The sequence below is a fragment of the Marmota marmota genome, unplaced genomic scaffold, assembly GCF_001458135.2.
Source record: "Marmota marmota marmota unplaced genomic scaffold, marMar, whole genome shotgun sequence".
Taxonomy (NCBI): Eukaryota; Metazoa; Chordata; class Mammalia; order Rodentia; family Sciuridae; genus Marmota; species Marmota marmota.
The window spans coordinates 109,972-124,839 of record NW_026006678.1 but is presented as its reverse complement, the minus strand read 5'-3'; the positions used below and the strand labels follow the sequence as shown (position 1 = coordinate 124,839).

Genomic DNA, 14,868 nt, shown 5'->3' with positions numbered 1-14,868 from the left:
GCTATGGAGAGAGTTCATTCATAAGTCACCAGAAGGCAGTACAGAATGCAGCGAGTGAGTGGAGGGCTACTGGCACTCTCTCAGAAGAATGCCAGAACTCCTCACTTTCTTCACTTCAGTCATGGTTTTCACATCTATTGGTAGATTGTTGGGTTTTGAAATGTCTATCCCATGTACAATATCAATAACCATATTGCCATCTTTGTTTTTGCTCAAATTCTGCTGTATGTCACAGCTTCCTTCCTCAAATATCCTCAAGTCCATGTTCAAAGGCTGGTTCTCCAATACAGATGCAAGTACACAGTCTGCTCTGATCAGCTACTGATGCACCAGACCAACAACATCATGTCTTGACTAGCAAACAGTACTGCAGGAACTTCCACATATCTAAACAGAGCTACCAAAGAGGCACATATTGATAATGGCCCATGAGCAGAATGCTGATGTCACCAGCAGCAGAGTTGATGTTCCTGGAAAATGGGGTGCATGGTGTTAGCCAAAGACCAATCACCAGACAATTCTACTTTTTCAAAAATATGAAGACCCTATCCATTCACAGCTTCTACTTCCTTGGTCAGAACAACTTCCTGTTCTCTCAACCCCAAACCTCAATATATGAGTAAGTCAGACTAGCACTAAGCATCTGTTTCTTTCTTTTTAAAAAAACAAATACTTTTTACTTGTAGTTGCACACAATACCTTTATTTCACTTATTTATTTTTATGTGGTGCTGAGGATTGAATCCAGGGTCTCACATGTGCAAGGCAAGTGCTCTACCACTGAGCCACAACCCCAGCCCCTATGCATCTGTTTCTTAACAACACTGATCTTAGATATTGGTCTTTCCTTTTTCTCTTTCTACTTGAGATTTTGAGAAGGTCCACTTCACGGTGCTGATCAACCTCACTTGCTTCAGGCATACACCTGAGCTCCCAGAGAAGCAACATGTGAAATTTGAGGGAGGGGCCTAAACTGCAGGGTCTCTTAGAAGATACAGACAATATTCTAGCTCCTGTGATACCTTGCTTCTCAATAGCTGGGCCTCCCTGATCCAAGCCAGCTGCCAGCATTGAGGGTTCCTTCTTCCCTTCAAGCACAAAAATGGAAGAGGCTTTGCTCCTGGAGCTGTAGGTCTCACCAAGATAGAATCCTCCATCTTGGCATGCTGTGGTTTTGGGGGGTTGAGGGTACAAAGTGCAACACACTGGCATTTACACCAGGACACCTGGATATTCAGCTTTTCAGTGGCAAGGTAGTTTTTAAGATGGGTGAGCTTAAAACATTGAATGGGACAGACAGCAAAGTTACTGAGTACTCAGCTTGCACAACTTGATGACAAATGTCAGTGGAAAGACACTGTTTATTGGCAAAGGTAAAATAAAATTCAAAGTACCAGAAGAGATATAAAAAGAGCTTTGGGAAAGGTAAGCTTGTTTTAAATTATAGGAGTCACTGGTATACAAAACAATGAAACCCTACCAACCAGCTATGACCTATTGACTATGGTGAAAAAGTCACAAGTTTGCAGGAGACTCCTCATTGAGGAAAAAAAGTGATAAATGTTTTTCAGAATCTGGATTTCATATTTCAATATGCTTAATAACAAAAGGAAGTTTCTCTCTAACCAAGGCCCACAATCAGTCACCGTAAAATACTTCCTCCTCCATGTAATAACCCTACCTCACCCCCAGGTACAGGCCCTACATCCTTGAGGACACACATCCCTACTGGTGTGTGTCCCCAGGCTTGGCATTCTCTAAACTCTTCAAAGATCAATCAGCCAATGTCCAGACACAAACTGCTACTCCTCAGCCAGTAGCCCCTGCACTGCCTCCCACTGCTTCCCCTCCCAGGACTCCCAGCCTAATCCCCACAAGAACCCTGTCCTGACAGGGCCCTGCATCCTATCAATTCCCCTTTCTGGAAGCTCCCACTGCCTCCCACTTTCCTGCTGCTCACTAATACCTAAACACACATCCCAGGGCTTCCAGGCATCCAAAGCTCTGTGGTGCATGTAGAAGGCAGGTGGTCCTCTCAGTAGCAATATTCAGGAGCACAATTCCCCATCATGTAGGCCACAACTAACCTCCAATTTGCGTCATTCCCTTGGAGTCAAGAAGAATCCAGATCGGGGGGGGGCTCTCTTCCATCCTTAAGCACTGGTGATGGGGTCTGCCAAATGGATGTTGAACCAGAGCCCACACTGCCTTTCTGCTCAACTGCAAACCAGTGCCTCCTAGCTTGCAGCAGGGTCTCCAAGTGTCTCCAATCCACTGATCCATGGTCAGCCTCAGATTCTCTCTCCAGCACCTGCAAGATCACACTTGGTTTGAGTGTGAGAACTGATGTTTCTAGGAGTCATTCCCTTAGCATTGGAGCACCATTCTTCCCATTATACTTGGTGTCCTATCCCATCAATACAACCTGTCAATACACAGAAATGGAATTTAGAATGCAACTCTATCAGGAAATACTCTTCACAAGAAACCAGTTCACTGACTTGAGGCTCGTAAAACTTCTCCTACTCAGCAAGCAAGCCCTGAAAACTACCAGGCCAAGGATCAGAGGCAATGGTGCTGCTATTTCCATACACTTCTAATACCAAACACAATGTGTTACTAAGCATTCAGACAACAGGGATACATTTATCAAAACTGAGTACAAACAGAATGAGATAAAATAACCATGTTAATATATTTAACTACCACAAATATGTACAACTCTGGTACATCTAAGTTTCTACTGGTCAAAATATAAACATCATTTACAAAAGAAGGAGAGAGAAAATAAGAACTTCACTCACACTAGACTTTTTTTTAGGTTTACATACAGAAGGAAACTGGAAGCAAGAAAGATAAGGAAAGGCAAGGCAATGTGCTCACCATCATTACAGTACTAACAGATCAAGGCTAAACTAAAACAATTCTAGATTCTTCTACCTAGAAAAGATACACACAAATCTCAATATATAGCTAATTTTTTCTCAACATATAATGCTTTTCTGTTCAGAGATATCTTGAAGGATCATACTGAAGTATCCTTTTTCTTTCCTACTTGAGAATGTCATGGTCCCACTCAGGCTCAAAATACTTTTGAGTACTTAATTGCACATGTGTGAATTCTATTTGGACTCAAAGTCATCTCATCATGCACTTCAAAAAGGATCTACAGTGGTCTAAATGTCTGTATAGACATTGGAGACTATGTTAATAAACAACATTGGACAGCTACTCTGCTTATTGGGAAAGACCAAATAAAAGTCAAGAAAGAAGAACAGAAAATGTTTCTGACAACATTAAGTTGTGCATGGATGTGGAAATCTTTAGCATACAAAAGAGTGGACTGCTATCATTCAGTTGAACTGGGATGAACGATCAGTGAAGAAGAAAATAACCACTCCTGAGACTAATCAGGTGAAGTACATACCTGCAGTAAAAACCTGCAAGTTCTTCTTCAGAGGAAACACACCCACTGTCAGCTCACGTTCTGAACCTTGACTTCAAATGACACCACTTCAGGACACTTATTTATGTAAGAAATCTCTCCTTTATTCCAGTCCAAGTGTGCTTCCCACACCCTGAAGCCCTCCTAGTACCCAACTTGGCATGCTATCACCTCTTAAAAGCTGCTGCCCCCAACAAACACCCAGCCTCCACTTCCTCTGCTCTGCACAGAACCCCTGAACAGGCTTCAATGGTCTCCCCTCCCCTATCTCCTGCTCACCCCAACCTTCCTCAGCAACACTGTGCTGGTCCCCTGGAACTTCTTTTGACAAAGAATGAAACACTTCCCACTCCCCCTGGTCACCCTAGAGCCTTCCCTACCTGCTGCTGGATGCCCTTCCAAGATGGGATTGGGCTGGCAGGTGATGTCATCCAGGATGGTACAGAAGACTCCAGGTACCACAGGCCAGCCTCTTGGGAATGTAACCCTGCTTACATGAAGGAGAAAGTTTTTAATTCTTACTGAATTGAGATTAAATGTCATTTGTATTTACCTTGGCTCCCCATCCAGAATCTGCTAAAAGTTTTCGTCCTGTTTTTCCATGAGCTCTTCCTGTCATTTACATCGTTCCTCTTCTATCCATAATAAAGTACATATGAACAAAGGTTCATTTTCAGAAAAAATCAAAAGCTTGTACATTTCTTTAAATTAAAAGTTTTGTTAATCTATACTGTATATTTCATCATATGCTGGCCTGGTCAAGAATTATCCTTCCATATTTAGCACTTTAGAGCTAAGTTTTTAAACAGTGTGATAACAGAAAAGGGTGGGATGGTATTCCATGTACTTATATTTTTGTGAGTATTTAAACATTTTAATAACAATATATTAAAAAATAAAAATAAGGACTGCTTCTGTGTAACAGTTGCCACCCTTATCCAGGTGCAGTGGTGTATACTTGTCACCTCATCTATTTATTAGGCTGAGACAGAATATCTCAACTTTGAGGCAAGTTTCAACAACTTAATGAGAGATTGGAGCAAAAATGTTTTTAAAATTAAAAATATATAAGTTCAGTTGTATGGTAAAGTGCCTCTGGATTCATTAAAAAATATCAATGAAAAAGGTGGGGAGGGGCTGGGGATGTGGCTCAAACGGTAGCGTGCTCGCCTGGCATGTGTGCGGCCCGGGTTCGATCCTCAGCACCACATACAAACAAAGATGTGGTGTCCACCGAGAACTAAAAAATAAATATTAAAAATTCTCTCTCTCTCTCTCTCTCTCTCACTCACTCTCTCTTAAAAAAAAAAAAAGAAAAAGGTGGGGAGGACATCACCACTGGGAGCTGTCCTAGATAGTTACTTCAGCTTTCCTCCTGTGCACCCCCACAGAGTTACACCCTCTCTTCCACCCAGGTTTCTAAATTTTGGAGAGAAGCTGTGGCTAACTGAGTAAGATGTGAACTGCTGTATAATGTTCCTTTAGATTTACAAAACCCAGAACAGCTGGTGATTCTCAGATAAAATCATAATGTGTCATGTCTCTTCTTAGTCTTTAGCTATATACCAACACAAAACAAGCAAATTTCTGTGATATTTACCATGCAGAAAGAAATACGTTGATTCAAAAAAAGTATAGGTACTAGCCCCAGAAAGTCAAGCTCCATTGTGATGGTCCATTCAGAAAGAAAAAAAAAAAGGAAACACACCCTCAATGACAAAAGTTCTGCTTAAAAAAACCTCTCCCACTGCCTCACAATCCAGTCTTTCTCTCCCTATAAAAATCCTTTGTGTCCCTGAGATTCCCAAGAGGACACTATGGGGATGACAGCACCCTACCTCTACCAGTGTGCTAGATCTTCAGTGAACCTGATTTCTTTCCCACTAATTCACATCTCCTGACTACTGGTTTTCCAGTAATGAGGAGCCTGGACCTGGATCTGGTAACACCTGAAGTCTGCCTGTCTTTCTATCACTGATGATGACTCCAAATACCTTTTTAAAAACTCCCTTTTACATCATATCTATAGGTTCATGTTTCAATAAATGATTCTTTTCTATTTTCAAAGTAGCCCTTTTATACAGATAATGGTTTGTGAAGAAACACTGATTATTGAGTGCTTACACCCTGTAGCAATTCTGCAGGGTGCTAGTGATCAAAAGGTACAGCAAGGCATTGTATTTACTTCCATAAGTGCTCAACAAGCTCACGAAATGCTCACACACCATTTACAGAGTGTAAAGAATAATGAGCCCACACACCTCTTGATGCACCACCTCTAGGGTGTAGGAGACCATCCTTATCTTCTCCCTGAAGCAACGGATCATTTTACCAACTAATCTGGAACCTCACACTTCAAAATGAACTTCCAACATTCTTATTACTCCTACAAGGGTACTATTTGCCAGCTGTTGGACAAAGGTCAGGTGCCTCCCAGGATACTAGTTTTGTTTTCATCATGTGCTCTGAATGAAGGATATTGAACAATTCAGATAGTGGTGTTTTAACCATCTCCTAACCTCTTTTTATATAAAAGGCACTGCATGCACCACAAACTTTTATTCAACTACCCACTGATTGATCTCTATTAAATTTAGTGATCATTTGGAAAGTTAATCAGTGGAGAAATTCACAGAGAGAGGGGCCCTGTCTAGTTATAAACCTGTTACTCTGAAGCACAATACAATCATTCCCAGATATAAGGTACAGGAGAGAAGACCCTTTTTACTTACTCTTCCATATGCTTGTGGTCTTACAATTTTGCTTCTTCTTTATTTTTTTCTTCTAATGTCAAAATGGAAAAAAAAAGGGGAATAAAGCAGGCAAAACAAATGACAGTTTGTAATAATACTATATATATATATATATCAATTGAAATGAGAATACAGGCTTACTTCTGAGTTCTTTGAGTTCTTTCACTGACTGTTCTAACATCCTTCAGCTATATCTGTCAACTTTTGAATGAGGCAAATTGTTTTTTTTTATATTACAAGCAGAGCCTCTCTCCCTACCTCATCCACCCCAAACATCTGTATTTAGAAAATCAATGATGAATCCTAAACAATATTTTAAATTGTCAACATCTAATACTGGCAAAGAGGACATAATTCTAAACCATCATACTATCTGGGCCAGTGTGTTTTAATAAGAATATCTTATTATCTCTATTCAAACAAATTGAATTCATTAGATTTTTGGGCCTGTTACTACAGCTTGGCTCAGGGAAAACACAAATAACAGTGCAGAACTAGGTTTCTATCTGTACTCTATGACTTACTGAAATTGGGATTTGGCTAAAGGGCCTACATTTTATGAACCTACTTTCATGATTTTAAATAGGATTATCACTGCCTTTATCTCTTGAAGGTATTATGACTCGTTAAATGAGCGTGACGCACATGTAATTTATATTTTGCTTTCCATGTATCATTTATTATTGAATTGCTTCAAGAGGGACATGAGTTGCCCATTTACAAATCTTCTTTACAGCAAAGAAAACAATCAAGCATGTGAAGAGAACCTACAATGGGAGAAAAATTGTTGCCACCTGCACATCAGGTTCAGCATTCATCTTAAGGATATATAAAGAAATCAGAAAACTTAACACTGTAAAAACAAGCATTCCAATCACCAAATGGGCAAAGGAACTGAACAGGAACATCACAGGAGAAATGCAAATGGCCAACAAATATATGAAATAAATGTTCAACATCACTACAAATTAGAAAAATACAAATTAAAACTACACGGGCATTCTGTCTCACTCCAATTGGAATGACAATTATCAAGAATACAAGTAATAATAAATGTTGGAGAGGATGTGGGGAAAAGGTTCAGTCATACATTGCTGATTGGACTGCAAATTGGTGCAACCAATACTTGAAAGCAGTATAGAGATTCCTCAGAAAACTTGTAATGGAGCCACCATTTGACCAAGTTATCCCACTTCTCAGTATAAACTTAAAGGACATAAAATCAGCATAATAGACCCTATCAACCAAAGGCCAAATAATCTTAATGATATGTGGAGACTAACAAATAATCAGGGGGGAGAAGGAAGGATACACTTTGATTGGATTAGACAGATGGGAATAAAAGAAGGTAGGGGAAATGGGAATAGAAAAGACAGAATGAATCAGATATAACTTTCCTATGTTCGTCTATGAATACACACACACACAGTGAAGCCCCATATCATGTTACAACCATATGAATGGGATCCTAATTAGAATAAGTTATATGCTATACTCTATGTGTATATAATATTTCAGAATTCACTCTACTGTCATTTATATATCTCAATAGTGAAGAAAAATATTTTTTAATTCCATACTATAAACCCGCATAGGATGTTCAATGAAATTCTAGTAATCTAAATTTAGAAGAGTAATATTGCAACTTTTGGGATAATTGATGAGTAAATTTGAGCATTGTTATTTTATGCATCAATTCCTGCTCTAAGATTCTCAAAGAGGCAGCTACTAAAAGATTTGAAGTCCTTTGTAGTACTCTGGGACTATTTCTGGGAAGCAGTCTCATGTCTACACAGGTGCAGGGGTGTATTCTTCCTTCTCCCTCCTGATTATTTGTTAGTATCCACATATCATAAAGATTATTTGGCCTTTGGTTCTTTCAATGGACAGGTGTACCCATGCTACAGCTACACTGTGACTACAACCTTGTGTGTTCCATGTGCTTCTTGTTGGAGAACAACTTTACTAAGCTTCATATCCTAGTTTATTCAGTGTGAGTGATGCCTGTGTGTACATCACAGTGCTGCCATGGGAAATACAGGGAATAGGGCATATTAAGTGCTCAATACATGCTCTGGGTTGAATAGTCATGCCCTTCCCAGCATATAAGCTTATTACCTCATCTGGAAATGAGGTTTTTGCACATAAAAAATGTTGTATAAGGCCATAATCAATTAGAGTGGGCTATAATCTAATGATTCATGACCTTAGAAAAGGAAATTTGGACAAGTATACCTGTGCAGAGAGAACAACATGTGATAATCATGACAGAAAAAGGAGAGATGAATCTACACGTCAAGATATGCCAAGGATTTCCTACAACTACTGAAAGCTAGAGGAGACAAGGAAAATTTCTCCCCTAGACCTTTCAGAGCAGATACCTTATAATAATTCAGTTTGGACTCCTAGACTCCACAACTGTGGTACAATAAATTGATTTTTTGGACACCCAGTAAGTATTATTTTTCATAGTCCTAGGAACACAAAAGGGCCCATATGTTTGGCTCCTCCTTGACACTCAGTAGAGGAGTTAGTCCCAGACTGGTAGCTTCCTTTGATAAAAGGGAAAAAGAGGAATCCCATTGTCATCAGCAACATCCTGTGTCCACAAAGTCCTGGATAAAATATCACAAAAATGCAGTGTGGAATTCTAAGAGTAAACGATGTTCTAAAATTCACATGGAAATCAACAATCCAAAAGATGAGATTCTAAAAACTGATATGTGAACAGTGGTTGAAGTACAGAGATAGGGCTTGCAGTCTTCAGGGAAAAAAATCTGAAACTGTGGAAGGCCCATGAGACTGGAGAATCCCAAGTGCCCCAATTTATCATGGACATATGCAGGTGTGATCTAAGTAGGAGCTACAGTAGGTTTCTCTGTAGGGCACTGGGAAAAGAGGTAGGGAAAGAAGGTGAAGACTGGACCCAAGGAGGACCTTATGTCACCTTCACTGCCCCTGAAATTTCTAGACCAGGGCCATCAGTTGCAAGTGTTTAGACCAGGAACTTTAGCAAAGCCTGGGGGCTTGTAAGAAATAAAGAAGGGCCACCCCTGGGCCCTGAGTCAGACACTCTGAATTGAGGCCCAGAAATCCGAGTCTGAGTGAGCTCTCCAAGTGACTGGCATGTACCCTACTTGAGATGTATTGTTGTAGTCTTGAACAGATGGCCTGGGGTGAAGTGTCAATTTTATTTTCCATAAGGACACCTGGGAATTACAGAATCATACCAATAGCTTTTCTCTTCCAAGCTTTTGACCCTTCATCCTAGTCTCTCTTAAAATCAAATATCCAAAAGAATATATGGTTATATATACACAATAGAACATTACTCAGCCTTAAAGAAAAATCAAATTAAGGCATTTGGCAGTACAATGATGGAACTAGGGACTATCAAGCTAAGTGAAATACGTCAGTCCCCAAAACCAAAGGCCAAATATTTTCTTTTATATGTGGATGCTAATACACAATAAGGGACAGGGAGGAAATAACCGAAGTTCATCGGAGTAGACAAAGAGGAATGAAGGTAAGAGAGCAGCATGAGAATAGGAAAGACATGAGAATGAACTGGACATAACTTTCCTATGTTTATATATGAATTCATGACCAGTGAAATTCCACACCATGTACAACCACATGAATGGGATCCTAATTAGAATAAGGTATATCTCATCCATATATAATATCTCCAAATGTACTCTACTGTCACATATATCTAAATAGAAGAAATAAAAAAGGAGTAAAAGGACCTGGGGGAGGGAAGGAGAAAAAGGGAAACACTGAGGTATAATATTGCTTATTTTTATATTAGATTCATATGTGAATATGTAATAATAAATCTATTGTTCTGTAATACTATAATGCATTTCCAAAAATATGAAAAAATAAATAAAAAGTGGATAGTGGCACATGAACCTAATTGGAAAATCATGCCTTGGTTCAATTCCCAATTCCCCCCCAAAAATTTAAGTACATATATGTGTACATATATACATATGCGCACATGCATGCATACACACACACACACACACGTATACAAAGTTTACTGTATAAACAAATTTAAGTACAAAAATACCATGATATAATCAGTAGATCCAGAAAAGCCTGTTCACAACACTCAGCACCCATTCAGGTTAAAAACACCAGAGGGACTAGTGATAGAAGGAGAAACCAATACCAATAACAAACTGAATTTAAAAAAATTGAAACATTTTTTTCTAAAAACAAAAACAAAACAAGGAAGTAAACTTTCACCACTCCTTGAATCCCCAGCAAGAGCTAACAGGCGAGACAATCAACTAATTTCATACACATAGGAAAAAGAAGTCCTGTTGCCTCTGTTTACTGATGACATGAACATTTTACTTAGATGATTTAAAATGCTCCATCATAAAATTTATAGTGCTGATAACAAATCTACTAAAAGAGATGATACAAGAAAATAATACATAAATAAATTGCAGTCCTATAATGCAATAGCAAACCCTCTTCAAAACAATCGAGAAAAATGTCTCATTTAAAAAACCCTAAAGAAAATACTTTGGAAAATATCCAACTTAGGAGATAAAAAACCTCAATGATGAAAATTATAAAATGATGAAGTAAAACAAATCAAAGACAATCTTAAGAAGTGGAAATACTTTCAATATTATTGAAAAAGCAAAATTAATATTATCCCAATAGTCATACTACCTTAACCAGTGAACAGACTCAGTATAATCCCAGTCAAAATATCAATGACATCCTTCACAACACAGACATTCTTCATAACACACAGACAAAACACATTTCTCAAATTCATTTTGACACAGAAGTGACATAGAAAATCCAAATGTATCCTGAACAAGAAAAGTGATGCTGAGAGCTTCACAGTACCAGATATCCAATTATATCACAGTTTTACTAAAAAAACAGTATTATATTGGCACCAAAACAGACCTGAAGATGAATAGAAAAGAAAACACAGACAAACCCACATAGATAAAGTGACCTGATATGCGACAAAGGGGGCAAAAATATATGTTGAAGAAAACAGAAAGACTTTAACAAATGGTGCTATGAATACTGGATATTCATATGTGTAAAACATAAAACTTGATCCCTATAACCCTGCGTAAAAGCCAACTCCAAGTGTATCAAAGACCTAGGAATTAAACCAGAAACTCTACAGACTCTACAGTTGCTTAAAGAAAATGTGGCCTAACACTCCAACATATTGACAAAATCATCAACTTAACAAGACTTCTAAAGCACAAGAAATAAAACTAACAGTCAATAAATGAGATGAAATCAAATTTCCAAACTTCTGCACAACAAAGGAAACAAGAATGTGAACAAAGAGCTTACCAATGTGATAAAATATTTTTCATCTGTTCCTCAGGAAATTCATATACAGAATAATAAAAAAAAATCTAAAAAATATTAAACCCCAAATAAACAGGCACAAAATCTAAAAAAAGACATTGCTTAAAAGAAAAAAATATAAGTGGTGTGTGTGTGTATATATACACACACACACACACCATGTTTTATATATAAACATCTTTAGGAATCAGGGAAATGACAATCAAAGCTACAAGGAAGAGAAAGTCTGTTATAATGTCCTTGCTCTTTCCCTATACTTCAATAAAACTATTAGATTCAAAAAGAACTGCATGGAGATTTTATCTCACTCCACTCAAAATATCAATTATCTAGAATATTGTGCAGAGATCCACATATCAGACAAAATATTTGGGGGAAAGGAAGAATAAAGTTTATTGGATTAGACATAGAAGGATGAAGGGAAAGGAGAGGATGGGAATAGGAAAAATAGTAGAATGAAACAGACATAACTTTCCTATGTACTTATGTGAATTACACAACCTGTGTAACTCCACAGTATATATAGCACAAGAATGGAAATTTATAGTCCATGTATGTATAATATGTCAAAATACACTTTACTGTACATACACCTGAAAATAATTTTTAAAAAGAAAAAAAAAAGAGTGATTCATGGGGAAATGGACAGTAATGCAGTGTTGGTAGGACTTCAAGTTAGTACAGCCATTCTTGAAAACTGTATGAATAGCCCTTTTAAAACTTGGAATAGAACTACCATCTGACCCAGTTGTCTCATTCCTTGGTATATATCTAAATATCTGAAATCAGCATACTATAAAAACACAGGCACATCAGTGCTTATAACAACACAATTCATAATAACCTAATTACAGAACCAGCCATCAAACCCATCAACAGATTAATGGATAAAGAATACATGATGTATATACAAAATGAAGTTTTACTTAGTCATTAAGAATAATTAAATTATGGCACTAGGTGGAAAATTGATGAAATGAGAACACAATTCTAAGTGAAATAAGCCATACTCAGGAAGCCAAAGGTCAAATATTTCCCCTCATATGTGAATACTTCACCACATAATGGAAAAGAGGGCATTCAACAAAAATAGCAGAGATATCTGTGGAAGGGGTTACACCGAAGGCATGGAGGACGAACAGAGGGATGAACAGTAGAATGAAACAAACTAAACTCTCTCTGTACATCTATGAATAAAGCATGGTGAATTTCAATGTTGTGTATGTTAATAATGCAGTAATTTAAAAATATATAAGTAAGTGCTCGCTTCAGCAGCACATATACTAAAATTGGAACGATACAGAGAAGATTAGCATGGCCCTTGTGCAAGGATGACACGCAAATTCGTGAAGCGTTCCATATTTTTATACCTCAATATTGTAAAAGCAATCTATGCTAAGCCTCAGGCTAGCATCATTCTGAATGGAGAAAAACTGAAGGCATTCCCTCTAAAATCTGGAACAAGACAGGGATGCCCTCTCTCTCCACTTCTGTTCAACATAGTTCTCGAAACACTGGCCAGAGCAATTAGACAGACGAAAGAAATTAAAGGCATCAAAATAGGAAAAGAAGAACTTAAATTATCACTATTTGCAGATGATATGATTCTATACCTAGCAGACCCAAAAGGCTCTACAAAGAAACTATTAGAGCTAATAAATGAATTCAGCAAAGTGGCAGGATATAAAATCAACACGCATAAATCAAAGGCATTCCTGTATATCAGCGACAAATCCTCTGAAATGGAAATGAGGACAACCACTCCATTCACAATATCTTCAAAAAAAATAAAATACTTGGGAATCAACCTAACAAAAGAGGTGAAAGACTTATACAATGAAAACTACAGAACCCTAAAGAGAGAAATAGAAGAAGATCTTAGAAGATGGAAAAATATACCCTGTTCATGGATAGGCAGAACTAACATCATCAAAATGGCGATATTACCAAAAGTTCTCTATAGGTTTAATGCAATGCCAATCAAAATCCCAACGGCATTTCTTGTAGAAATAGAGAAAGCAATCATGAAATTCATATGGAAAAATAAAAGACCCAGAATAGCAAAAACAATGCTAAGCAGGAAGTGTGAATCAGGCGGTATAGCGATACCAGACTTCAAACTATACTACAGAGCAATAGTAACAAAAACAGCATGGTACTGGTACCAAAACAGGCGGGTGGACCAATGGTACAGAATAGAGGACACAGAAACCAATCCACAAAACTACAACTATCTTATATTTGATAAAGGGGCTAAAAGCATGCAATGGAGGAAGGATAGCATCTTCAACAAATGGTGCTGGGAAAACTGGAAATCCATATGCAACAAAATGAAACTGAATCCCTTTCTCTCGCCATGCACAAAAGTTAATTCAAAATGGATCAAGGAGCTTGATATCAAATCAGAGACACGCCGTCTGATAGAAGAAAAAGTTGGCTACGATCTACATACTGTGGGGTCGGGCTCCAAATTCCTCAATAGGACACCCATAGCACAAAAGTTAATAACTAGAATCAACAAATGGGACTTACTCAAACTAAAAAGTTTTTTCTCAGCAAAAGAAACAATAAGAGAGGTAAATAGGGAGCCTACATCCTGGGAACAAATCTTTACTCCTCACACTTCAGATAGAGCCCTAATATCCAGAGTATACAAAGAACTCAAAAAATTAGACAATAAGATAACAAATAACCCAATCAACAAATGGGCCAAGGACCTGAACAGACACTTCTCAGAGGAGGACATACAATCAATCAACAAGTACATGAAAAAATGCTCACCATCTCTAGCAGTCAGAGAAATGCAAATCAAAACCACCCTAAGATACCATCTCACTCCAGTAAGATTGGCAGCCATTATGAAGTCAAACAACAACAAGTGCTGGCGAGGATGTGGGGAAAAGGGTACACTTGTACATTGCTGGTGGGACTGCAAATTGGTGCGGCCAATTTGGAAAGCAGTATGGAGATTCCTGGGAAAGCTGGGAATGGAACCACCATTTGACCCAGCTATTGCCCTTCTTGGACTATTCCCTGAAGACCTTAAAAGAGCGTACTACAGGGATACTGCTACATCGATGTTCATAGCAGCACAATTCACAATAGCAAGACTGTGGAACCAACCCAGATGCCCTTCAATAGACGAATGGATTAAAAAAATGTGGCATTTATACACAGTGGAGTATTACTCTGCACTAAAAATGACAAAATCATGGAATTTGCAGGGAAATGGATGGCACTAGAGCAGATTATGCTAAGTGAAGCTAGCCAATCTCTAAAAAACAAATGCCAAATGTCATCTTTGATA

At 38.0% G+C, this 14,868-nt stretch overlaps 1 non-coding gene across 1 annotated transcript; it reads left to right on the top strand.

Moving 5' to 3' along the window:
• The first annotated feature begins 12,820 nt into the window (after window positions 1-12,820).
• LOC125614752 lies at window positions 12,821-12,927 on the top strand. Its single transcript, XR_007345320.1, has one exon. It is a non-coding gene; the product is annotated as a U6 spliceosomal RNA (small nuclear RNA).
• Window positions 12,928-14,868: the final 1,941 nt, after the last annotated feature.